Source organism: Phoxinus phoxinus, assembly GCF_949152265.1.
Source record: "Phoxinus phoxinus genome assembly, chromosome: 6".
Taxonomy (NCBI): domain Eukaryota; kingdom Metazoa; phylum Chordata; class Actinopteri; order Cypriniformes; family Leuciscidae; genus Phoxinus; species Phoxinus phoxinus.
The window spans coordinates 13204797-13231391 of record NC_136881.1 but is presented as its reverse complement, the minus strand read 5'-3'; the positions used below and the strand labels follow the sequence as shown (position 1 = coordinate 13231391).

Below are 26595 nucleotides of genomic sequence, written 5' to 3'. Positions count from 1 at the left end.
GACTTGATCCTTATTTCTCCTGAGCCATCTTAGATTTGCTTAAATCCTTTTGGTCATTGGAAGTTGTTGGTCATTGGTTGTTGAAAGACCCATTTTTTGTCAAAATGGTTTCTGGCTAAAATTAAGGCAGATACTATTTTGGTTCTAGTAGTAGTTAAGGATCAATACAAGAACGTTCTGCAAATTACTAAATGTAAAACCTTTAACACGTACATTATTATTAATCACACCTTTACTACATGATTTAACGAATGCACCTTGGGGTTGGAAATTTTTTTTTTTTTTTTTTTTACTTTTTTTCCCCCCTACAACAGAAACAGGAAAAATTGTATGCAGCAGTAGGGCTATACTTTATCTGTTGAGTCTTTAATTTTACCACATACTTCAATTTAAAAGCACAGACATTATGTACAGAAAAGGCCAAAAGAAGGTCAATGGAGGTCGGATGATTAATAATTGAGGAGAATATCAATGATAAACTCCTCACCTTTTTAATGAAACCTTCCGAAGCCCTCCAATATGAGGTGGAATCTTGCCCCATAACCTATACATTTGCCATTAAGTGAACTGTAAAGGTAATGGCCGTTTTGCCAATGTCATATTTTATTAAGCGCTGCTTCATCCTTCCTTGAGTGACACAATTATCCTTCTTGTGCTTCTCAGCCTGAAAGATTCATTAACAAAGAAATGAATTAAACTGGACAACCAAGTAACTAGTCTAATGCTGAAACTAATAATAAAATATCTGCCATTTGCGTTTAAATGTGACCAGTTTCTCATTAATTCTTGCGGTTTATTGGCCTTGTAACAGACCTTGAGAGATCTAGAGATGCTCATTTCCTTTTGAAAATTAACTGAATGTTTTTTTAATCCGTTTCCAACACCTGTTTTGTGTGTGTGTGTGTGTGTGTGTGTGTGTGTGTGTTATTGGATAATCATTCAAATGGGTATGACTCTCAGGTAAAGTGGTCCACTCATGCTGACTAGTGTCAGTCTGCTGTTATTGGTGCATGCGTGCAGTGCCGCTCCGTTAGCAAGATACCAAGTGATTAACATGCACAAGGAGTGGCAAGCTGTCAGACTGAGCCGATAGCGGGCTGAAAATGTTGAGGTATGACTGATTAGAGAAACGAGGGACCTGGCATGATGACAGGCCATAGCCTGGGCAAGAAGCTCAGAGAATTGAACCTTTGAACAGGGATTCCTGAGACCTAGCAGGCCATGGCAGAGTGTTAATATTTTTACATTCCCAGGGCAAGGATTTTACGCTTGAATATTCCACTCCTGGAAAGTGTGCTTGGAAGTTGTAAGCTTGATTCGCCTCAACCTATGTAAATGTGCCATCGAGTAAACTCCAGCTGGCCATGCTTGGATGTACTGTAGCTACTGGCACCCCATCCTTACTGGATACTGTTACATCAAGTTGTTAGCATGCTGAAAAAGCAGACCGCAATTACAATCATGACATCCATGATTAGACATCAATCCTGTCTTGAAAAGGAAATCCACTTGAAAATAAGTGCTCATCGTCTTACATGTCATGCAATCTCGAGCGGATCCACATACAGCATTGTGTTTAATATAGCCTCAGGTTTGTATGAGTCCTCTAATCATCCTTAAACATATTGGGTCACACAGGCCAGTCTGAAATCCCAATGGTTTAAGCTTCTACTGGTGGAACTTTAATTGGAAGGTAATGTCTCATCTGACCTTATACCCAAGGAGTCCACAAGGAATTATCCCTCACAGAATGGCATGATCTGGGATTGTCAGGAGATAATCCCCACAGGCTGTCAAAAGCCTACTTTACCGTAACTGAACAGGCTAAACGCCACATTTATTGGGTGAGTCAGGAAGAGCTGAATGTTTTAATAGTTAATTATGACATAAGCTTCTTGTTCCAGTATATGGGTACATTTTGGTTATTTTGGCTAAACCTTTTTAAAATATGCTGATGCTTTATCCACACCAGAAGACTGACAAAAAAAAAATAAAAAAAAAATCTAAAAATATTGAATATGGGTAAGCTTTTAAATTGATAAACCACTCTTTGTATCAGGAGCGTTTCCTCAGAGGAAGCATGGGAGGCAGTGTCTCCTCAAAAAAGATGGATGAGAAAATAATATTACATACAAAAATAAAACAATGCAAATATTATTAATTGTGACATTAAAATGTAAAATGTTTATAAAGTAACATTGTCCAACAGCGACACCCACAGGTGAAGTTACAGTGGGAGGCGCGCCTCCTCTCAGCTCATTGGATTTTAAAAGACCCCTCAAAGCGTGCAGTGGGTTTGATGGGGGGTAATTGAGAATCAATGGGGGAAAGTCACAATTCCTCCATTGCGCTATGATTGGCTATGATTAGATATGAGTGGTCCGTGCAATAAGTCCCACCACTTGTTTTTGTGCACGTTCTCGAATCTGCCTGAATGAAGATAATGATGGCGTTAATGGAAAGACTAATTAAAAAGTAAGTAAACAACTCACTTACTTTGATATCACCGCTCTGTCAAGTCAAAATCAAACTTGAAATGGCTTGAAAATATCTCAGGTTACTACTGTAACCTATGTTAATAATAATAATAATAATAATAATAATTCATTACATTTATATAGCGCTTTTCTGGACACTCAAAGCGCTTTACATAGAAGGGGGGAATCTCCCCAACCACCACCAATGTGCAGCATCCACCTGGATGATGCGACGGCAGCCATATTGCGCCAGAACGCCCACCACACACCAGCTTACTGGTGGAGAGGAGACAGTGATGAAGCCAATTAGTATATATATATAGGAGGATGATTAGGAGGCCATGATGGACAGAGGCCACTGGGCAAATTTGGCCAGGATGCCGGGGTTAAACCCCTACTCTTTCGAAAGACATCCTGGGATTTTTAATGACCACAGAGAGTCAGGACCTCGGTTTAACGTCTCATCCGAAGGACGGCGCTCTTTGTCAGTATAGTGTCCCCGTCACTACACTGGGGCGTTAGGACCCACACAGACCACAGGGTGAGCGCCCCCTGCTGGCCACACTAACACCTCTTCCAGCAGCAACCTGGTTTTCTCAGGAGGTCTCCCATCCAAGTACTAACCAGGCTCAGCCCCACTTAGCTTCAGTGGGAAACCAGTCATGTTCCCTGAGAACAGGGAACGAGAGGGAAAGCCCTCCATGTGAACCGGTGTCTGAAAGGTTATCCAATCACGGCAATCGTTATTGACCAGCTACAGCCTATGACGTCACTACTAGTGCGACCCAGAAGTATAAAAGGGGCGCCTAGAGAACATGTCACCCACTTATCGTCTGACGGGACAGTTCAGCAGGCATCCCGAGGCATGGCTAGCGACGCAGTGTCTCGTTCCCTGTTCTCAGGGAACATAGGTTACAGTCGTAACCTGAGACGTTTCCTTTCGAAAGGGAACTCGCACTGCGTCGATGACGCAGTGGGGAACGATATACAATGCCACCATGCTGAAGGGAGTGCTTGCCAAATTATAGCTGTGACAAGAACGTCAGAAATGGCAGTTTCACTATAATGCCAAACACTCCTAGCCTGGTTCTACCAGACTCTCGTACATTTCATTTGTACAGAGAGTCTGGCCTCTCTTCATTGACAAGCGTTAACTTCCTTGAAGGCGGGTCCTCTGGTAAAGTTTAAAACTATTGGATCTTCCCAGAGTCACTCTGGATCTGCCATAACCAATCGCTAACGTTTGGCCGTGACGTATGACGACTCAAACCAGCGCACAACCTCAACGTCATAGTTCTCAGCCACTCCCTCTGTTCGCTGATTGGACCGGTAAAAAATTGACTGGAGAAAACCCAAGAATACACCACAATCCCAGACGTAGTTCTGAAGGAAAATGAAAATTGAGCGGAAGCACGTAGGAGGGCGGAGCCAGGCTAAAACACTCCCCCTTCAGGTCACATACAGGCTGTCAGTAACAGTATTCCCTACGGCCACCGGCCAAGCTTTAAGCCTCAAAGAGGTACAATAGCCGCGTTTTCACTGTCGGGCCAGTGCGAGCCAGGGCTTTAAACGGGCCGTGCTGGGCTAATAGCCTCGGGCCAGTAGCATCGGGCCCAAAATCTGCTGCGTTTCCACTGTCGGGCCAGAAGCTCCACAGCGCTTCACTAAAACACGCCGTAACACGCCTCTCTGGAACAACATCACACTAACCCAAGTTAGTGTTTTATCAGAGTTTAGAAGTTTTATCAGAAAACGAATCAGAAAGAAATTACTGGAAACAGCGTGATTGCAAAATAAACATGATAAAAGTGACCGTTTGCTGGCATTTTTTGTTGTTATATACTTGAATATCTAAAACCCAAGCATCGAGGTAACCACAAGTTTACAATAAAAAAATATACATTGATCGTAATGAATTCATTTAGGCTATGTCAAAATTGCACATTAGTCACACTATTTCACAAAAGAATTATAATATGTACAAATATTTGCCACCAAAAATACGACCTGAGGAGCTTTAGCACTCTCTTGACTCCCTGTAGGCTACAGTTATATTTTCAGTCAGAGAAACAGAGGAAGCTCCCGAAAAGAAAGTAGCTTTATTTTATGCTAGTCCGGTATAAAGAGATGAGACGTAGGCTTTTGACAGATAAAATAAAAACATGATTGTGATAGCCTTCATGATTTGTCTGATTTTTTTCAAGCGTTCACTATGTTTTTTTTTACTATGCGTATCTTCAAGCGTATTTACTATGTTTACTATGGTAATGGTTAGCGTGCATAGACTTTTGCATCGTGTATAAATATTTCTACCTTATACAGTGATCAGAATCGGATCACAAACAGAAGGCATTCAAACACGAACGTGAGTTAAATTATTTTAAAAGTCTTAAATGCTGACAGAATCATCCGGCATTGCCGTCTCCAGACTCATGTAAACTCCGCCTCTGTTCGTAACCACTCCTCTAGCCCGAGCTGGCCCACGTTGGTCCAACAGATTTGATGGGACAGAAATCCTGGCAGTTGGCCCCGAGTAAGCTCGGGAGTGACAGTGGAAACGCGACTGGCCCTGGCCCGACAGTGGAAACACGGCTATTTAAGGCCTACCAAGGCCACTCAAAGGCTTGGAACCAATAGCTTCCTTGGAAGGGGTTCCTTTAACTCCCTGGGGTCGACAAACGTGTTGGAGCGTTTTGCTGGATTTTCTTTACATAGTAGCCAAATAGACTTAAAATACTCTGTCATACTGTTTATGGTCATACAGACAAATGAAATTTTTTTCTCGAGCATGTCTTTAATAAGTTTTTACATAATAAGTGGGATATAAAGATAGGACTTCAGGAGGGCAAACGGCCAAAATAACAAAGAAAATCAATTCTTACTAAAGGTTTTTAGAAATAACTTGCGTAGTTTCAAAAGTAAAAGAAATCAAAAGACAAACACTTCCCTTACTTCCTCTCTATATAAAACAGGAGAAAACACCAATTCTCAAATAAAATGGCATCCACCTCCCTACAAATTATTCCAATAAAGATACAAAACAGTAGATTAACTAAAAAGAAAAACAATCCAGTAAGATTGCCACCACGTTACCACCAAGTCAAATAGAGGTTAGCACACAGAATACCTTCATTTAACGTTCACTTAACCTCTATAACTGACACCACAAACACAATGAAACCAACAAGTGCTGGGATCGGAAGATGACAGTCTCTCAGAGGAAAGCCTCAGTCTCTCTCTTGGGTTGGAACTCTCTGGGTTCTTATATACATAGTGCTTCACTCACACCTTAACGAGCTGGAACACAAATCAGGTTGCACTCCCAAACCTGTAAAGTGGATAGTGGGAGGAGCAACAAGGAAAGACAGAAGCTAGCTGTGTCCCAATGTGAAGGCTGCATCATTCGAAGGCTGCGGTCCTTTGAGTATAGCCTTGTGGAATTTCCTAATTGAGCAACCAGGTGTTCCCGATTACCGCTCCAGGCGCCAAGCAACGGTGCGAGAGTAGCACAGCCATCCTGGTAATTAATTTGATATAATTGAGTAAACAGCTATGGACCCAGAATTGGCTATTGTCATTTTTATGTTTTATATTTTACTGGAGGACATGGATGATGTTTCAGGTCTTGTACTTTCGGCTTAGCCGAAGGTTCAAATGTTCATTTATATCTTACTTTGATGCGATTTTATAGGCTAGTGTATTATTTTTCTTATGCACATAAATGGACCATGGTACATATATTTACACAGGTTTTCAACCCTATTTGAATATAAAACCCAGTTGAATATAAAAATTCCAGTGCGAATGTTACTCCCGCTCGTCATCGGCAGCTGTCACTGTTGCTAGGCGACACAAACAATCGTCCGTAGGCTAGGCTAGACCGGTCCGAGCGCTTCAGATGCGCCCGCTGTGTCTCAGTGTGAAGGCTGTATCCACCGAAGGCCCTATTTGAAGGCTGATTGGCCATATTTGAAGGCCGATTGCGCCACAGCGGCACAACGAAATGTCACAGCGGCTCGACAAAGGATGTCCCAATTCAAATTTCAAATAAGCGGTAGATGTGTTCGCGGACAGTCAGACGAACCGGCTCTATAGGTTAGATGCATTAGCCCACGACTGGCTAGACATGACACTATATGCTTTCCCCCCGTTAACTCTGATTTGGAGGACTCTGTGTCGAGTGCGCGACTGCGGCCACTGTCTGCTGTTAGTGGCTCCTTATTGGCCTGTGAGGCCATGGTTTCAGACTCTGTTTTCACTGATAATAGGACCACCTTGTCATCTGCCCAACAGACCAGACTTCCTGAGTCAGCTAGAAGGAAGTGTTTGGCACCCACATCCAGATCGATTGAAACTGTGGGTGTGGCAATTGAGTCCACCAGGCCTCTCTTGGAGTGTTCAGAGAGGGCCAGGCACACTGTTTTGAATGTACGTGTGGCATCGACGCGACAGTTGTATGCTTGTAAATGGAAAGTGTTCTCGGACTGGTGTTCTAGATCTTTATCCATTACACTGCTCAGTGGGATGCATTTTGGATTTTCTGCAACATCTTTTTTCAAACTTGGGGCGTTCTACATCTACACTGGTGTATGTGACGGCTTTAGCAACTCACCGACCAGAGTTTAGTGACTCTTCACTTGGTTCTGACCGGCTGATTGTTGCTTTCTAGAAAGGAGCGAATTGTCTTTGTCTTCTACGGGGCATACAGAGTTCGACGTGGGACTTGGGTATGGTTCTCAATTCCTTGTGTTACCGCCCATTTGAGCCAATATTAGAGTCTGACATTAAATGGCTGTCATTTAAGACTGCATTTCTTTTGGCCATTATAAAAGCAAAGTATGTGACTGAACTCCATGCGTTATCAGAATGTACCCACTGTTTGCACTGGAGTAGGGGATTCAGTAGTGTTTCGTTGTGGCCCAATCCGGCATTTCTACCCAAGATCTTGTCTCCACAATTTTTGAACCAGCCTATTGTGTTGGCTGCACTGCCAGTTGATCAAGCTGACATATGGTTGGAGCTATGTCCAGTTAGGTCTTTGAAGGCTTACTTTGAAGGTAATTTCTTGACGGGGGCGGTCTGTGACCCCGTCTATTCACTGTCATTCTACACATGCTTTGGCTACATCTTGGGCAGCGTTCAGAGGAGTATCGTTTTCTGAAATTTATGCTGTAGCAACTTGGGGTTCAGCCTGCACATTTTCGTGTTTCTACAGATTGAATGTGACTCCCTTGCCAGCTGTATTTGCTGCAGTGCTATCTGCCTGCCCGGACGTTTTGCAAGGGGATTCCTTGTGACTGCGTAAGTATTCGGCTTCAAACAGTGACGAATTAGTATTCGTCCTCTGGCGGTCTGGAGCGAATGAAAATAGAACGCTGGTTACGAACGTAACTGTGGTTCTATGACTAAGTGGAAGACCGCCAGAGTCTCTGGTCACTCGGCATCATGAGAATGATCTAGATATCGATTTGACGTGTTAGGATGTGGTTATAGCTGAAGACACGTCATAAGTCACGAGGTGACAACTTTGTTATTTGAATTCTTTGTCAGGCGCAAGTGCGAGAGATTTTCCAGTGCTTTCAGCACTGCTGGCGGTCTTCCACCTAGTCATAGAACAGGGTTTTTCAAAATGCTATCAAATATCGATATTTTTTCAAGATATTATATTGAAGTTAGAAATTCCAGTATCGTGACAACACAACAAAGTTAGTTCCGGTCTATCTGCTTTGTCATCCGCATTTTCAGAATCAGACTTGGGCTTGAAATGGTATGATAAAACCAAGGAAATGATTAAAGGGGTGGTTTACTGCTTTTTTTCTTTGCATGATTGTATTTATAGGGTGCAATATAACATGTCTTCGTTTTTTTTTTTTTTTTTTAAGCCTTATTTTTCATAAATTTGACCTTTATTGTAAGCCGCTTTCTCCTCTGTCATTTGAACGACTGGTTGACTTCCTGATTCTATGAAACCACTCCCTCAGAAACAGGCATGGGCTCAGATTGGTTAGTTGGGCCGGTGCGTTGTAATTGGCTAAACTGCGCAGTGCACGATGTCCGGAAACTTCACGCCCATCACCTTTACGGGCGAAAGTTGCATGTGCTCTGGTCAAATGTAAATAATGGTTTCAATACTGCCGTACAGTTTGAGCCAGAATCAGACCCAGAAAGCGGCAATGAAGAGAGTCAAGCAGAACCTGCCCAAACACGGCTCTTACAAAACGTTTCTGAATGGTACATTTGTTTTATTATTATTATTCTATTCTACTATTATTATATAATAATTTTGATACGCTGTTACTAGAAAATGCCACTGCTGACACTTGTTAGCTTTTGAGATACGGGTTTCTCCTGATTAAACATTTAATATAACTGAATAAATTACTGAGTAATACCGCAGCTGAAGTTTGCTGTTGCGATTACATATATATATTTTTTTTTTACTTTACACGTTTGTCTTAACTTACACACAAAATAGCATCGAACTAACTGGCTACTATAAACAAACAGCTTTGGCATTCGTTTACATTCTTGATCAAATCGAAAAATTACTTCATAAAGTATACATGGAAAATACATTTACAAAATTAGTACATAATTACAAATTGCAGGTTCAAAATGTTTGTACGCGTTTGTCATAGACACACGAAATAGCATAACTAAGTGGCTATAACGCGAGCGCTGGCATTTGTTTACGTCCCTGATAAAACTAAAACATTACGTCTGAAATTATACATGCAAACATTTAAACTTATTAAGTCTTACTTACAGGTTGTGGCCCAACAACGGCTGCCTCTGCGTTTAAAGTTGGAACTGCTTCATGTTTTAGAAACAGTTTCTTGTTTAATCCGGCATTGAATTCGTGGAGATTCTGGAAGCTGTCTTCCGTAAAATGCGCAGCACAGAGAGCTACGATTGTAATTTTCAGGAACATAATAAAACAGAAATTGTAGCCATTGTTGACGAACTACAGCGTCCATAGGAAGCCCGAACACCGAAGACATGACAGCTGGGTGAAAATAACACACTTTCGACGGCATGGCTACAGCTCTCCACTATAATTCTTCCTCTTCCACAACGCCGCAGAAATATGGCCACGCCCCATTTTTTGCATATTCCGGAGGGAGGGTTGATGTAAATGTATGGGTTAGCTACGTATAAAACCCGGGAAGTATCTCGTTGTAGTCCCATTCGAGTCGTTTTTGTAGGCATTAAACTTCCTGATTTTTAAAAGACAATATATCTGCTTACGTTGAACTTTCAGCACGGCAACTTTGCAGATACTGTTCATGCACCAACAGCAACATTACACACTATTTAAAATGAAAAAAGTGAAATCGCAATCAACCACCCCTTTAACTGTTTGTGTTTACAATTACTTTAGAAGTCTTGGAAGCTGAAGCTCGCAATTATTTTCAGGCGGGTAAGGTGTTTGGTTAATCACAACGCACTAGGTCAGCTGGCCAATCAGAATACACTGGGCTTTTCGTAAGGAGGTTCTTTGAAGAAACCAGAACTCAGTCAGCATGTTTCAGACAGACTATGAATAGAGGTGCTGCAATTATAGTCTGCAAATAAATATATTTAAGTACATAAATAGTCTGTGAAAAAATAATGTTTTTTGTTTTGTTTTTGTTTTTTTCATTAAAGCATGTTAACCCATTCGTTTGCACCCAGTAAACAAAATAATGAACTTTTGAAACAGCATTATGTGTACTATATATTAGTGGAATGTGGCACTGTTTGAAAGCAAATCTTTGTTTTATGGTGTCTGGTTTTAGATTTGCTTTGGACCACGTGAGATGTGGAATGTTTTGTAGTCTTGAAAACAGCGAGATGGCATCACAACGGGACATTCTGGGACAGTAAGCAAGAGAGCAGATGAGAACTGAGAACCGCTGCATGTGGCCGGGTAAACAAGTGTATTCCACTGTCTCTCCCTCTATAAAATCACTTTGCCTCATACCAAATATGTCACTTCAGTTCACTTTACTCACCCCACTCTCACCGAGCGATTTACTACTGGTTACTTTTTCCAGGGAGTCTCTTTTGATTTCAGCATTTTGTTCATGTGATTCCTTTCATTTATTTCAGCCCTTCTCTTCCACCTTCAGCCTCTGTTCTGTTTGTCATTCTCTCTGTTGTATCCCGGGCACTTTAAAGCTAAGAGAAATAGCCAGAAGCCCCCTCATCAAAGGTGTTTCATTTTATTTCTATCTGTGGGAAAGCCAGGGATCGCTGTCCTTTGATTCTTGTGTGTTAAGTACAATTACTCATCCTCATCTTATGGCAACCGACCCAGACACTTTGAGCCTCCAGAGTGGGAGACGCTAACGTTGAGCAGGTATATGTGAATGAGTCTACATGCAGTCATTTTTTCACCTGATGCCACATGGTAGATTGATTGAGGTGACTATGCTAACCGCAGGTAGTCTCAACCCAAACAGCCTGAATTGGATCTGAATTCTCCTGGTAATGTGAATGTTTTCACCTTTGCTCCAATGATGATTAAAGTGATGTGTTTGATAGAGGCCCCAGTCGCGGCCCCATTGAAAACCCTGCTGATCTGCACATGATGGCCAACTGGTTCAGAATGGGCCAAATCCCATCAATCTCCCAGACAAAAGAAGGAGACAGTGGAGATCGAGACCGGTGCGTCGCGCAGGTGTCGCTCTTCAGTATTCACGCCACCGGCCTCGTACTGTCCTCCCACGGCCCTCGACATCGTCCTGCTCGCCACAGTCTCCCTTTTTATGCCTTCACAAACCTAATCAACTTCAAACCTAATATCAACTTCTGTGGTCACTGTTTCATGACCAGAAACACAGAGCTTTTCATTAGGAACAAATCAATGAGCAGATGTAATGAGAGGCCCATTTTAGTGATTTTGTCTGATCGCACATTATGGCCTTTAAAAGCACGATTACGTGTTTATGATGCTAAGGCATTCTCGTAGAACAAATTTCACCTTCACAGGAGATTAAATGTATACAGTAGGTCAGTGCTGATCGATATCACTGAGGAGATCTGACTGTAATTTACTGTTTTGTGATAATACAGGTTTTAAAATTAACCAAGTGTAAAATGGCATTAAAATTTGCCTTTGGCGATTAAATAAAATGAGGTTACTTGGCAGTTGTAATTTTATTAGCAACTGTAACATAATACATTATTTAAATAGAAATGATAGCCTAACCCTTGCAGAAGTACAGTATACAATCTGAGGCAGAGTATTGGTAATAACTTGTAGTGTAAAATTAAATTATTTCAAATGATCAAATATTGTTTATGATTTATAACTGTAAATTACAGCAGTATATTTGTCTTCAGTTTTATAGTTAAAACTAATAATAATAATAAAAAGACTCTGAAAGAGATCTTATGGATGGCTTCAGCAGCAATATATGAGATGTTTTCAAATTAGATCAAATGTTGATTTACTGTCAAACATCACAATTTATGACATTATAATTGCAATATAATTTTATTGCCAAGGTTTGCAGCCCTATATATAAACCATTTTAAAATATATACAATCAAAATAAAACATTTAAATTATTTAGATTAATTAATTTATCTGTTTACCTACATGTAATTTGACCACTTAACCAATATCAGAGAACATTGATTAAGTGAATGTGTTGTTAAATTATTGAAATATAAAAAGATTAGTTCACCCAAAAATCTAAATTCTGTCATTAATTACTCACCCTCATGTCGTTCCAAACCCGTAAGTGTCACACCTAGGGCCCTATTTTAACGATCTGAAACCCAAGTGTCAAAGCGCAAAGCGCAAGTAACTTTGTGGGCGGATCCTGGCGCTGTTGCTATTTTCCCGGCGGGATAAATGCCTCTTGCGCCTGGCGCAAATCTAAAAGGGGTTGGTCTGAAGCAGCTTCATTATTCATAGGTGTGGTTTGGGCGTAACGTGAAATAAACCAATCAGAGCGTCCTCTCACATTCCCTTTAAGAGCCGGCGCGCTTGTTCCGTGGCGGATCGCTATTATAATGGCGGATTTGCCAGCGCACGCCAGGAGCGGTTCACAGCCGAGGAGACCGACGTTCTCGTCAGGGCCGTAAAACACAGAGAAGTGACATTGGGGATGATGGGAGAAACCACACAAATTAGCTTCGGTTAAACAGGCGTATAATTTGGGTAAATGTGTAGCCTAATCTAGATTTTTTTATTTTTTTTAATCTAGATAGATCTTTTCCACATCTTCACGGACACAACAATGATTTCCCTCGTGTGTTAATATTTTTCCTTGTAATAATGTATGATTTGCAAAAATGAAAACTGTTGCGTCTGTTTATAATTATTAGAGAATCAAAGTGGATGCGCGTTAACATTATGGCCAAGCACGCGCCCTTAAAATACCATATCACTAATGCACAACGTGCCACTGTCTTTAGACTGTTTTTTTTCCTGGTCAGTGGCGCAATTGCTTTCTAAAACTGGAAAATAGCACCAGGGAACTTTTGCACGTGGAACACGCCTCCTCTTTGCGCTGAACCGCCCCCGCGAGCGCAAGTTCATTCCCTAATTTACCGACGTGCGTCTGTGGAGGAAAAAGTCCGCTGTGCGCGGGTGCAAAATAGGAATGATATATGCGTAGGTGTACAAAGTCAATTGCGCTGGGTGCAAGATAGGGCCCCTAGTCTGTCTGTCTCATCTTAGGGGCTGTTTACACGACACCGTTTTCAACTAAAAACGTAAAACTTTTTATGCGTTTTGGCCATTCATTTAAAATGAAAATGGCATTTTGGATGCCTGAAAACACAAACTTTTGAAAGCGGGTTTCAAAGTGGAAGCTTTTGAAAACGGTTGAAAACAACTAAAACGCAAATCTCTGAAGACGATGACGTCATGCACATGCATATTACATGTTCAGTCTATGGTGTTTCATCGGCATCTAATGGCCTGGCAGCAGAATACAGCGTTTTTTCACAGATCCATGTGGAAGGGGAATCGTTTTGACAATGGTGTCGTCTGTAGAAAACTGAAATGAAAAACTTCTCCTTTTTTAAGAATATCGTTGTCATGTAAACGTACCCTTAGTTTGACTTTCTCAGGCTTTTAGTTAGTATTTATTGAGTCCTGTTTTCCTTTGTTCTGTTCCCGCCACTCGTTTGTCCTCTTGGTTACTAAAATTATTTGTCATTTTTTTCAGCTGTGTTCACCTTATCATCATTAGTATAAGTTCCTGTGTTTTCGGTGTTCTTTGTACGGTCTCATTAATGTCTGAGTTGTGTTTATTTGCCTCTCTGTATTTGAGTTAACTCAATTGAGTGAGGATTAGTAAAGACTTTCTGAACCTATTTTTCTTCTTCATCGTGTGTTCTGCAATCAGGCGTGACATTTTCAAAAATGAAATTTCTGTCATTAATTACTCATCCTCATGTCGTTCCAAACTCGTAAGACTCGTTTATCTTCGGAACCCAAATTAAGATATTTTTGCTAAAACTAATTTTCTGAACCAGCCATAGGCAGCTCATTATTGGCCAGCTCCTGCATCAGTATCACACGCATACATCGTGGTGCTCACATGCACAGCATCGGCCAATAATGAGCCAGCGTTCTGACGTAGAACCTGCACACTGTAAAACAAAAATGCACGTTTTTAACTTAAAGAAGCAAGTTACCTTTTTGCCTTAGCATTTTGGGTTCGTTGTAATTAAACATTTGAGTTAATACAATGAAGAAGAATGGTTTAATAAACAGAAACTCAAAATAGTATGTTATCTTCACCACATTAGTTATCGAAGTTGATTTGACAAAAGATAAAAAGTTGTGATAACAAATCATGAAAATATTTTTTTACAGTGTGGAAGCGCTTCACTGTATTTACTATGTGATCAGTGTAGCTGACTGACATGGAGAAGAGGAGATTGTTGAATAAAGTTGTTATTTTTGTTAGTTTCTTTGCACACAAAGAGTATTACCGTCGCTTCATAACATTAAGGTTGAACCACTGTAGTCACACAGACTATTTTAACAATGTCTTAATACCTTTCTGGGTCTTGAAAGCTGCAATGGTGTTGCTGCCTATATGGCTGGTTCAGAAACCTCTCAAATTTCATCAAAAATATCTTAAAGGAGAACTCCGGTCAATTTTAACATTGAGCTCAATTTTTTGTAAATTTGGAGTGCTGTCAATACAGAGAACAACAACAAAAATCGGTGTTGCCTACACCGTGTTATCCTCTTTTTAAAATTTGCACCCTATTGACTTGAATGGGGCAAGTTTTAAACCTGCTTTTAGCCTCTTAACATCCTTAATGTTTCATTACAAGTGCCCAGCCATGTTGAGTGATTCCTTCAGAGTGAACACGAGTGAATCTGACTGCAGTAGATGTGAAAGACATGAATAAAAATGATCCCAGCTAGCAGGGAACGTTCTTAGAACTTTGGCTAACATTCCCTACAAGTTTGGTTAACGTTCTGAAGAAAACATTTGAATATAATGTTTAACGAATATTTTAAGGATGTTTTCTCATTTTAAAAAATGTTCCTATAACGTTAAATGTAAACTAAGATATAACATTTTAACTGCAACATTCAAAGGATGTTTTGGGAATGTTTCTGAGGTAACAAGTTGTACAATGATCTCAATAAAACATTGCCCCAATGTTTCATGATAACAAAAGAAGAACATTCTCTCTGTCACATTAGGAAAATGTTTTGAGGATATCATTGAGAGATGAGATGTTGAATGTTCTTTATAACACGTTCTTCTAATGTGACGAGTTAACACAATTAGAACATTCTACTTGCAACATTTTGAGCATATTTTGGGAATGTTGTTAAAGTTAAAGTTTGTACAATGATCTCAATATAACATTGTCCCAATGTTTCATAAAAACAAAATAAGAACATTTTACTTGCAACATTCAAAGGATGTTTTGGGAATGTTTCTGAGGTAACAAGTTGTACAATGGTCTCAATATAACATTGTCCCAATGTTTCATGATAACAAAAGAAGAACGTTCTCTCTGTCACATTAGGAAAATGTTTTAAAGATATCATTGAGAGATGAGATGTTGAATGTTGTTTATAAAACGTTCTTCTAATGTGACGAGTTAACACAATTAGAACATTTCAAATGTAACATTTTGAGGATGTTTTGAGGATGTTGTTAAAGTTAAAGTTTGTACAATGGTCTCAATATAACATTGTCCCAATGTTTCATGATAACAAAAGAAGAACATTCTACTTGGAACATTTTGAGCATATTTTGGGAATGTTGTTAAAGTTAAAGTTTGTACAATGGTCTCAATATAACATTGTCCCAATGTTTCATGATAACAAAAGAAGAACATTTTACTTGGAACATTTTGAGCATATTTTGGGAATGTTATTAAAGTTAAAGTTTGTACAATGGTCTCAATACAACATTGTCCCAATGTTTCATGATAACAAAAGAAGAACATTTTACTTGGAACATTTTGAGCATATTTTGGGAATGTTATTAAAGTTAAAGTTTGTACAATGATCTCAATATAACATTGTCCCAATGTTTCATGATAACAAAAGAAGAACGTTCTCTCTGTCACATTAGGAAAATGTTTTGAGGATATTATTGAGAGATGAGATGTTGAATGTTCTTTATAAAACGTTCTTCTAATGTGACGAGTTAACACAATTAGAACATTTCAAATGTAACATTTTGAGGATGTTTTGAGGATGTTGTTAAAGTTAAAGTTTGTACAATGATCTCAATATAACATTGTCCCAATGTTTCATGATAACAAAAGAAGAACGTTCTCTCTGTCACATTAGGAAAATGTTTTGAGGATATTATTGAGAGATGAGATGTTGAATGTTCTTTATAAAACGTTCTTCTAATGTGACGAGTTAACACAATTAGAACATTCTACTTGGAACATTTTGAGCATATTTTGGGAATGTTGTTAAAGTTAAAGTTTGTACAATGGTCTCAATATAACATTGTCCCAATGTTTCATGATAACAAAAGAAGAACATTTTACTTGGAACATTTTGAGCATATTTTGGGAATGTTATTAAAGTTAAAGTTTGTACAATGGTCTCAATATAACATTGTCCCAATGTTTCATGATAACAAAAGAAGAACGTTCTCTCTGTCACATTAGGAAAATGTTTTGAGGATATTATTGAGAGATGAGATGTTGAATGTTCTTTATAAAACGTTCTTCTAATGTGACGAGTTAACACAATTAGAACATTTCAAATGTAACATTTTGAGGATGTTTTGAGGATGTTGTTAAAGTTAAAGTTTGTACAATGATCTCAATATATTATTGTCCCAATGTTTCATGATAACAAAAGAAGAACATTTTACTTGGAACATTTTGAGCATATTTTGGGAATGTTGTTAAAGTTAAAGTTTGTACAATGGTCTCAATATAACATTGTCCCAATGTTTCATGATAACAAAAGAAGAACATTTTACTTGGAACATTTTGAGCATATTTTGGGAATGTTGTTAAAGTTAAAGTTTGTACAATGATCTCAATATAACATTGTCCCAATGTTTCATAAAAACAAAAGAAGAACATTCTATCTGTCACATTAGGAAAATGTTTTGAGGATATCATTGAGAGATGAGATGTTGAATGTTCTTTATAAAACGTTCTTCTAATGTGACGAGTTAACACAATTAGAACATTTCAAATGTAACATTTTGAGGATGTTTTGAGGATGTTGTTGAGATAACAGATTATATAATATTCTCAGTAAAACATTGGCACAATGTTCCATAATAACATAGGAGGAACATTATCAAATCAACGTTTGTAAAAAATTTTGAGGATATCACTGAGACCTGAGATGATGAGTGTTTTTTATAAAACGTTCTTGTAATGCGACTTGTTAACAAAACTAGAACATTTTAAATGTAACATTTAGTAATTAAACTACACAACTATTGTTAAATTGAGCTTGCTGGTCAGACAGCAGGCCAACGGGGTTCACGATGGAACATATGGTGCTTTTAAGTCCTCCTGGGAAGTTTGTATTCATGAGGTTTTACAATTTTTTTTTATGTTTTAAATTAATGAAGCCACTGTAAACTTTATCATCACATATTATATTGTTATATTATAATGCTATCATATTTTGTGCAAGCATTAGCTTACTTCATTGTCACTGCTGAATATCTAAGTATAGGGGTATCCCACAATGTTTCTCTCTGACACACGCCTAACTCTTCAAGATCGGGGTTAAAGAAAATCCTGAGCTTCCTACTCATATTCTCATCATTGTGTTGGCCTTCAACTTGTAAATACGATCTTTATGACATGACTTGAATGCACCAATAGCTCTAGCTTAATTAGGGACAATCCATACAAACACTCTTTGCTAAAATACATTAGACTGTCACAGAGAGAAGTTATTCATCATGTATCAACGCTAAAGGCCTAACCACTGCAGTCAACACCTTGGAGTCTATCTATGCTGTTAAATAAAAGTCTGTAGACAAGGGTTAGGGTTAGAGTTAGGGTTAACCTTAACCCTTAATTTCTAACCCAGACCCGGTTTCACAGAGTTTAGATTAAGCCAGGATTAGGCCTTAGTGCATTTAATTAGCTTTTAAAAATGTGCCTTAGAAAGAAAAAAATAAACATTACTGGTGTGCATCTTGAGACAAAACAATGGCACTGACACATTTTAATATATGTCAGTGCAAGTTGCTTTCAGGTAAAACAGCTCAAACGTGCATTTTAGTCTGGACTAGGCTTAAACCTTGCCTGTGAAACCCAGGGTGTATGTTGCAACTTGTATAGAATTATGCCAATGTTAGCAAAGTGTTGCGTTGGACAGAGGATTAACCCTAAACCAACAGGTTGTGTAACAGTGCCACACAGGGTGAAAAGCAAGTTGACATTATTAGGCATAAGAGTGTTTCTAAGGAAAGGTCAATATTTTGTTAAAGTGCAAAAGGATCATTATGGGTCACTCTAATGTCACCATGATACCAATCCATTAGTTTTTCATGTAGGTAGGTATACAGAATTGTATATGAATAGCCTACATATGCAATGTTTGCTCTGTTTAATATATAATATGTTTGCTCTTTTAAATTGCTGTTTGGCAGAGCAGTGGTAAATATATGTTGTTATATATGGTATATATTATTTATGTTATTTATTATTATTATTATTTATATGTTATTTGTATGTTTTTGTAATTTTTTTTATCATGCACTGCAATGAAGACACCATTTAACCAATTGATTAAATATAAAAGCCAGCTTACAAATACAACTAAATAAATAGCACGTGTACATTTTTTTCATATTCTTTCTTTTAAAACATGTCATATGTAAAACATATTTTAAAACATGTTTCCTGTAATTGCAATGTTACCACATTATTGGCTGTCTCTTCGAGTTGTTTTGAGCATGATTGGTTATTCAGACTGTCATCCAGGAATCTGGCCAATGACAGCTATGCGCGCCTTTTACAGGTCAAGTTTGAATATTCGTCTGTTGGAGTGAGTGAGTGAGCGAGCGAGTGTGTGCTGCTCGGGATCTTCAGTAGGCCTCCTTCGGTTCTGTGGCTTTTACATTGTTTAAAACATGGATTATTTTGCATCGTGCGGTTACATTTGTATTTTGAGCGAGTTGCGGGATGTAAATGGACAACGAATTTTAACAACGTGTGTAACGGACATATTGCAATGCAATCTGCGGAAGGTAAATAACTTTATTTTATATAAAAATACATTCTGCTATCAAAATATAGTGTGTTAAATTAAGAATCTAATGTTAAATGCGATTAGAGCAATATATTATGTCAATGTTTCAGGCTATGTGTTGTCAGCTAACTTAGTTTTTGATAAAAAAAATAAAATAAAACTCAGCATAGGAGCTTTGCAATGAGTGAACTGAGAACATTGTGTCTTTATACAGAGAGGAACTCGAACCACATGCAGACGTTAGGCTTTTGAATATTGTTGATCGCGGGATATCGGCCTAACGTTACCGATCCGTCAAAATGATGTGTCATCATAATATGTTTTGAGCTGGTGAGTAAAATTTTGCACAATTTTGCAAATGTCTCTTTTAGTAAGTAAATACAAATAGCTAATAATATTGCTGTATGTCTGTGTTTCCGTCATATCCAGGAATTTTGAGAATAAATATTATCCAGCCACACAATCTTCAGTTGGTGAGTATTGTCATAGTAAAATACACGTGAAATAGAGGCAGAACATATAAACTATGCTCAAAGGCACACTGGTCCAAACCCTCCAGACAGTATTTTACCTGTCTTCTTGATATGAGTTTACGGGCCTAGCTGACCCAAACATAAATGTCCTTTCAAAATGAAATTATTTTCAAACCTGTATGACTTACTTCTGTGAAACACAAGAATGTTGGGAATAAAACAACACTGGAACCCAAAACATTGGAACACATTTTATAAAAATAAAATAAAAAAAGTGAATGCATTTCTCAAGATATCTTAATTAAGGTTATACAAAATAAATTCATACAGTTTTGGAACATCATGGAGTAGCCTTAAATAATGAGAGAACTCTATTTTTTGGATGAGCTGTTCTTTTTAGGACATGTTCCTAGAGTCCTTTGCTAAATTAACCATGGTTTTTATTATAGTAAAAGTGTAGAAACCATGTTTTTGTGGTGGATTGATTACAATAATTTATTACCATTTAGTTAGTGTAGCAAAACCATGGTTAATGTTAGTAAGGGTTCTCCACATATAACACTTAAGGAATACATAAAAAATGGTCCTGTGACCCAGATCAATAGTCTGTTAACACACATTAACACACTTTTTACATTTTCTTAAGATCAAGCATTGGAACAATGTTTACGGAGCAGAACAGGCACCAACAAGAAACAAGTCCATCACTAGTAAGTATCCACTGCAGTTTATAAAACCGTAGTCAATTTTAAAGGCACAATGCACTCCAAAATATAAATGATCTCTTTTTTTCTCCCTCGTGCCATCCCAGATGTATATCTGACTTTCTTTCCACGGAGATTTTTAGAAAAATTATCATTAAAGAGAATCATATAAAGAGAAATGTGGGAGGAGCTTGAATTTATTGCCTAGCCCTGTTAGTTTGAACCGCGAGAGCCGTCAAAGCTTATGCTACTCCTACGTCGTACATTGACAAGAGTTACTCTTTGGGCGTAATTTGACTTGCATATGGCTGTCTGCCGGAAGCTAGTTATTTAAGTTGATAAAGTTATATGGTAGGGCTGGGGAAATGAACGCGTTAATTTTAGATGCTTAACGCGTTTAAAAAAATAACGCAATTAACGCAGCACTTTTTTTGCCTCGTTTTAATGACTTCCTGTTGCGGAAAAGGCTGAAAATATGCCATCCCGCCCCTCCGTGTTCGGAGATCAGGTTTCATTCTCGCGCAGCTTTCATGAGCGGGTCTTTTCCGCGCCGCGCTCTCCATTCCGTGTGTGTGTGTCGCACTGACACACACACAATGTTGTGTCACACAACATTGAGCTCTTTGCTCAATGTTCCGCTGGGTTCACACCGGACGCGGGAGCGGCGCGGAACGGAAAATCACGCGCGGCCCGGCGCGTGCCTGTTCAGACCAGACGCGTATTCTTCGCCGAGGTCGACAAGCGCTTCTGCTCAGTTGTTGTTTATTCAGAGCTATTTTTACATCATGGTTAAGTAAATAACCTCATAAAATGAATACACCATGTTTCTGTAACCAAGAAGTTTGTACACTTCTTTTATTAATCCGTTGTCGAGACACACCTGCAGCCAGAGAGAGAATATGGTAGACAGTAGTAGCCTAGTAGGCTAGTGTAGATATACCGTTGAAATATACATCCTCTCTACAAATTTATTAAATCTATTTTCCTCTTCCTGTTTCCCAGTGCGAGTAATTTGACATCATCCATTTTCACTTATCAACTCCTGCCTGCCTCTCTCTCTCTCTGTTTCCCTGTTTGTTTGTGTGTTCTCGCTGTATTTTAATTAGAAAATTGACGCGGATCACTCGCGGCTCGCGCAAAAAATAGACCAGACGCCGAAACTGGCGCTTCACGGCGCGGGCCGGCCGCGTCTGGTGTGAACGACACCATAGGTTAACATGGGCGCCGAAAGGAAGCGGCCTCCGTTCCGCGCCGCTTCCGCGTCGCTTCTGCGTGCGGTGTGAACCCGGCGTTCTGCTCCGTGTTTGCGCTGCGCATTCTGCTCTGTCGTTAACGGCCCAAACACTCCAATCATGTACCGATCACGCACTGGAAAAGCAAAGTCAAATAACGTGAAATTTCTCAGTAGTAGTCTTCTGTGAAATAGCCCTACTGAGCTGGTATAGTCATGCTGGCAACAATGGTAAAATTACCTGCTCTGATTACATGCTCTTGTAATAATAGCTTTGTAGGACTATGTTTTCAGCCCTAAAATATGGATATGTTTCTTACACGAACGCATCACTTCGCTTCACCTTTCGCCTTGATTAACCTACCAGAGATGTGTGGAGTGCTTTTATCATGGATGGATGCATTTTTATGGACTTATCAAAAAAATCCCACAGGGAGCTACAGAATAAGAAATCTTTAAAGTCCACTTTTTTACTGTCTGTTTCCATCAGTAAAATTACAGGGTTTTTTTCTCTTTTTTTTCTCAGAATTGTGAGGCAGGAACACACAATTGCAAGAAAATATCAGAATTGTGAGCTGGCTTTTTTACTCCCCTCAGAATTCACCCTTCGAGGGAGTTTGATTGACAGGTATTTATTTTTTACATTCTATTTTTACAAAAAATCTTTTTTTACAAAAATTACACAAATTAAACGTTGTGACTTTGTTTCATATAAAAAGTAACCTGCTCTGTCTTGTCTCGGCGTTTAGACGTTTCAGCGTTTTTTCTTTGATCCGCAATGTATTTTTCATTGCATGACAACATGATGTGTGGCGTGAGAGCGCCATGGCTTGTTGGACATAGCAACAGTAACTAAAGGGCAAATTGCAAGTTTTGCAAATTGCATTAACCATGGCTGTCTTTAAAATTATCACTGGACTACTTCGCTCTCGCATCTCCCAAAAGTTATTTTTTGTTTTGTTTTCTTGATTCCATTTTAATGGTTTAATTAAATTGCTATAACCAATTATTTTAAATGTAATGATATAAGCAAAACTTTCTTCAAAGGTTAAAGCAAACTTTTATTTTGACGGATTGCCGTGTAGACCTTTGAGTCTCTCTGTGTTTTATGATATGATGATCGTTTTTCTCAAATGAAGCTAAAATGCTGCTGAAGTGACTCTCAGAGCGGCTGTATTGATGAAGTGCATTAATGTCCTCATATAGGCTAAAAACATCGCAAGCGTCATGCGTGCCTCAGTGTGTGTGTGGTAAATGAAACAGCACGTCTGTGCCATTCATTCACAGAGACACAGAACATGCATGATTCCTATTTAAATGGTCTTTATGCGGTTTAATATTGACAGACACTGGTCTATATCGCGATTTTATTTAAGTTTACTGACCTACTTTTCATCTAAAGGTGTAACTAAGTAACCACCGGAAGTGAGTGCACTGCTTGGCGATTTTGAATGTTCCAAAACCAGGAAATGAGATAAGGGCCTATTGGACTTGATAACTTGCAATTGTACCTTTATATCTCACAATTCTGAGAAAAGACAGCAAAAAAAAAAAGAAGCCAGAATTGCTTTTTTTTCTCAGGTTTTACTAATTTATCCTGTGATTCTGACTTTCAAACAGCCAATTGTGAGTTTATCTCGCACTTCTGAGAAAAAAAAGTTTGAATTGTGAGTCGCAATTACCTTTAAAAAAAATTGTATTCCATGCCGGACACAAGCTTTCATATGCACAGACAGTAGCTCACATTTAACGTGCAGATTGTGCGATACCACAGTTCATTCAATATGGGCCAAGCAGAGAAGCTACCAAACACCTCCACGTTTTCCCTATTTAAATACAGTTACTCGAGTAGTGTAATTCAACCTAGGACGGTGACGCAAAAAAAAAACGTTGCGCTTTTCTAAGCGTGTAAAGTGGATAACTATATTGTATGGCGGAATACCATAGCAAGTGCTTGGGAGCACTTCGACTTGGCGCAGTAATATCTTCACTCGTGAAAAATCCTCTCACCGGCCTCCGCTCCCTCTCCCAGAAGATATTACTGCGATGTAGTTACAATATAGTTATCCACTTTACACGCTTAGAAAAGCGCAACGTTTTGTTTTGCGTCACCGTCCTAGGTTGAATTACACTACTCGAGTAACTGTATTTAAATAGGGAAAACGTGGAGGTGTTTGGTAGCTTCTCTGCTTGGCCCATATTGAATGAACTGTGGTATCGAAGTGTCGCGGCGCGCCAGAGCGATTAAGTGCACGCACTGAGACGAGAGAGGTATGTATCAACTCGTCTTAGTTAAGGGAATAACATAGTTTAATATGAAAAAACGGTAGAGTATCCCTTTAAAGTCAATATTGCTTGTGTTCTTAATATGTAATATGTATTTGTATTCTTTCTGTTTACACTGTTGCATGATCTTCTTTTATAGGCTATGAGGAAAAACTCTACCATGCACACAGAGAAAGGAGCTCAATTCTGCTAACTGGGAGAGCAGCTGAAAAACAAGAAGAGAAGAACAGTAGAACACCTATTAATGCAGATGACTCTATTATTTTTCTGCAAGAACCAGCAAAGACTGATGATGAGCGCTCTGAGCAAACAGCAGTCAAGACGTGTGATTGCACATTGGACTTTACTGAGTTCTTCATGTAATGTTGGGCATCTACTGTACGCAGAACTTCTAATCATTTATGTGGATGCCATTCATAAACCTGTTAGATTTTTGTGTTTTATTTTTGAGATTAATAAAATTGTATGTTTTAACAATGTTATTGCTAAGCATTTTTTATGTTTAAGAGAACATTTTGGGAACAAAAATAAAACTTCCCACTAAAAACTTTACAAGAATGTTAAGTAGTATTTTTAGGAGTATTTTTAGAGAATGTTATCCTAACTTTTAGAAGAACATTCTAAGAATAAAAATAAAACTTCCTGCTAAAAACTTTATGAGAATGTAAAGGGATAATGTTCTAAAAATGTTATGATTAAACCTTTATAGAAGGTCATCACAAAACATTTTTAGAGTGTTCTTAGAGAATGTTATCCTACCTTTTAGGAGAACATTCTGGGAACTTTAATAAAACTACTCAATGAAAATGTTATAAGAACATTAGGGAATAATGTTCCAACAATGTTATCATTAAACATTTTTAGAATGTTTTTAGAGAATGTTATCCCACCTTTTAGGAGAACATTCTGGGAACTTAATGAAAATGTTATAAGAACATTAGGGAATAATGTTCCAACAATGTTATCATTAAACATTTTTAGGGTGTTCTTAGAGAATGTTTTCCTACCTTTTAGGAGAACATTCTGGGAACTTAAATAAAACTACCCGCTAAAAATGTTATAAGAACATTAGGGAATAATGTTCCAACAATGTTATCATTAAACATTTTTAGGGTGTTCTTAGAGAATGTTTTCCTACCTTTTAGGAGAACATTCTGGGAACTTAAATAAAACTACCCGCTAAAAATGTTATAAGAACATTAGGGAATAATGTTCCAACAATGTTATCATTAAACATTTTTAGGGTGTTCTTAGAGAATGTTATCCTACCTTTTAGGAGAACATTCTGGGAACTTTAATAAAACTACTCAATGAAAATGTTATAAGAACATTAGGGAATAATGTTCCAACAATGTTATCATTAAACATTTTTAGAATGTTTTTAAAGAATGTTTTCCTACCTTTTAGGAGAACATTCTGGGAACTTAAATAAAACTACCCGCTAAAAATGTTATAAGAACATTAGGGAATAATGTTCCAACAATGTTATCATTAAACATTTTTAGAATGTTTTTAGAGAATGTTTTCCTACCTTTTATAAGAACATTCTGGGAACTAAAATAAAACTACCCGCTGAAAACATTATTATAACATTTCAAGATAATGTTCTCAGAACAGTTTTAGAACAAAAAAATTCTAGCTGGGATGTTATATCAGCCAGCGCACATACCTGTATTTAGTTCCTGTTTTCGGTCGAAGTCCAAAGTAGTCGATTGTCGAGTTCACGCGCGTGATCTAAGTAACTAAACCTATGCGCTTCAACTCGACAATCGACTACTTTGGACTTCGACCAAATTTTAAAAAGAGGATAACACGGTGTAGGCAACACCGATTTTTGTCGTTGTTCTCTGTATTGACAGCACTCCAAATTTACAAAAAATTGAGCTCAATGTTAAAATTGACCGGAGTTCTCCTTTAATTTGTGTTCGATGAAGGTCTTACAGGTTTGGAACGAGGATGAGTAATGAATGACAAAAAAAATATTTTAACTTCTCAGGGAGTGCTTCATGTAGAGTTTCATGACAATAAGCCTGTTGTCATAAACTAAAACTAATACTAATAATTTGTTCTATTATGAACACACAATATCATCACTAGGATTTATTTAGGTGCCTCTTGTAGCTCTGGGTAGCTGACCATCAGTATAATGTACTTCTGAAGCCACTGCAGTCCTCGTCATCCATTCACCCTTGTTTAAATAATTCAGACTGACATATCATTCTGCCTGCTCTGGACTTTAATCTTAATGACATGAGAGGAATGTTTAGTGAAGCGAGGGGATACGGAAATTGAGATGATGAGTAAGACTTAAAAAAAAGAAGAAGATGGAAAACAGAATGGAGAGGAGTGGGATAGGATGGGAAGAACAGAATGGAAAGAAAGGCTTGGATGGAGATGAAAACGTACACAAGTTTGTTTTGAAATCGGGTTCCCATCCCCCTCTGTAGAAATCGTAGAATCGTCACCACCTTTCGGCCCTCTAGCGACGGCCTTGTCCATGCTGATCATGAAAATGCTGCTGACCTTTATCACCAGCACCACTACACACCACAAGTGCATGGATGAATTGCAGGATTGTCCTGCATTTTTTAAACAAAGCAGACAATGTACAGTACATGTTGTACATGATGACATTCAGACAATAAACAAATATTATAAAGCACAAAATGCTAATATAAATACTTATTGGACTGTCTCAGTATATGTACTGATGGGGCCGGTGCCATGATGGGGAGTACGAAGGGCTTCA

General features: G+C 38.5%; 1 long non-coding RNA gene across 1 annotated transcript; it reads left to right on the top strand.

The window, feature by feature from the left end:
• Positions 1-17446: 17446 nt before the first annotated feature.
• LOC307000688 lies at positions 17447-24882 on the top strand. Its single transcript, XR_013798057.1, has 6 exons — positions 17447-19150; positions 19367-19482; positions 19582-19625; positions 20272-20335; positions 22087-22188; positions 23986-24882. It is a non-coding gene; the product is annotated as an uncharacterized lncRNA (long non-coding RNA).
• The last annotated feature ends 1713 nt before the right edge of the window (positions 24883-26595 follow it).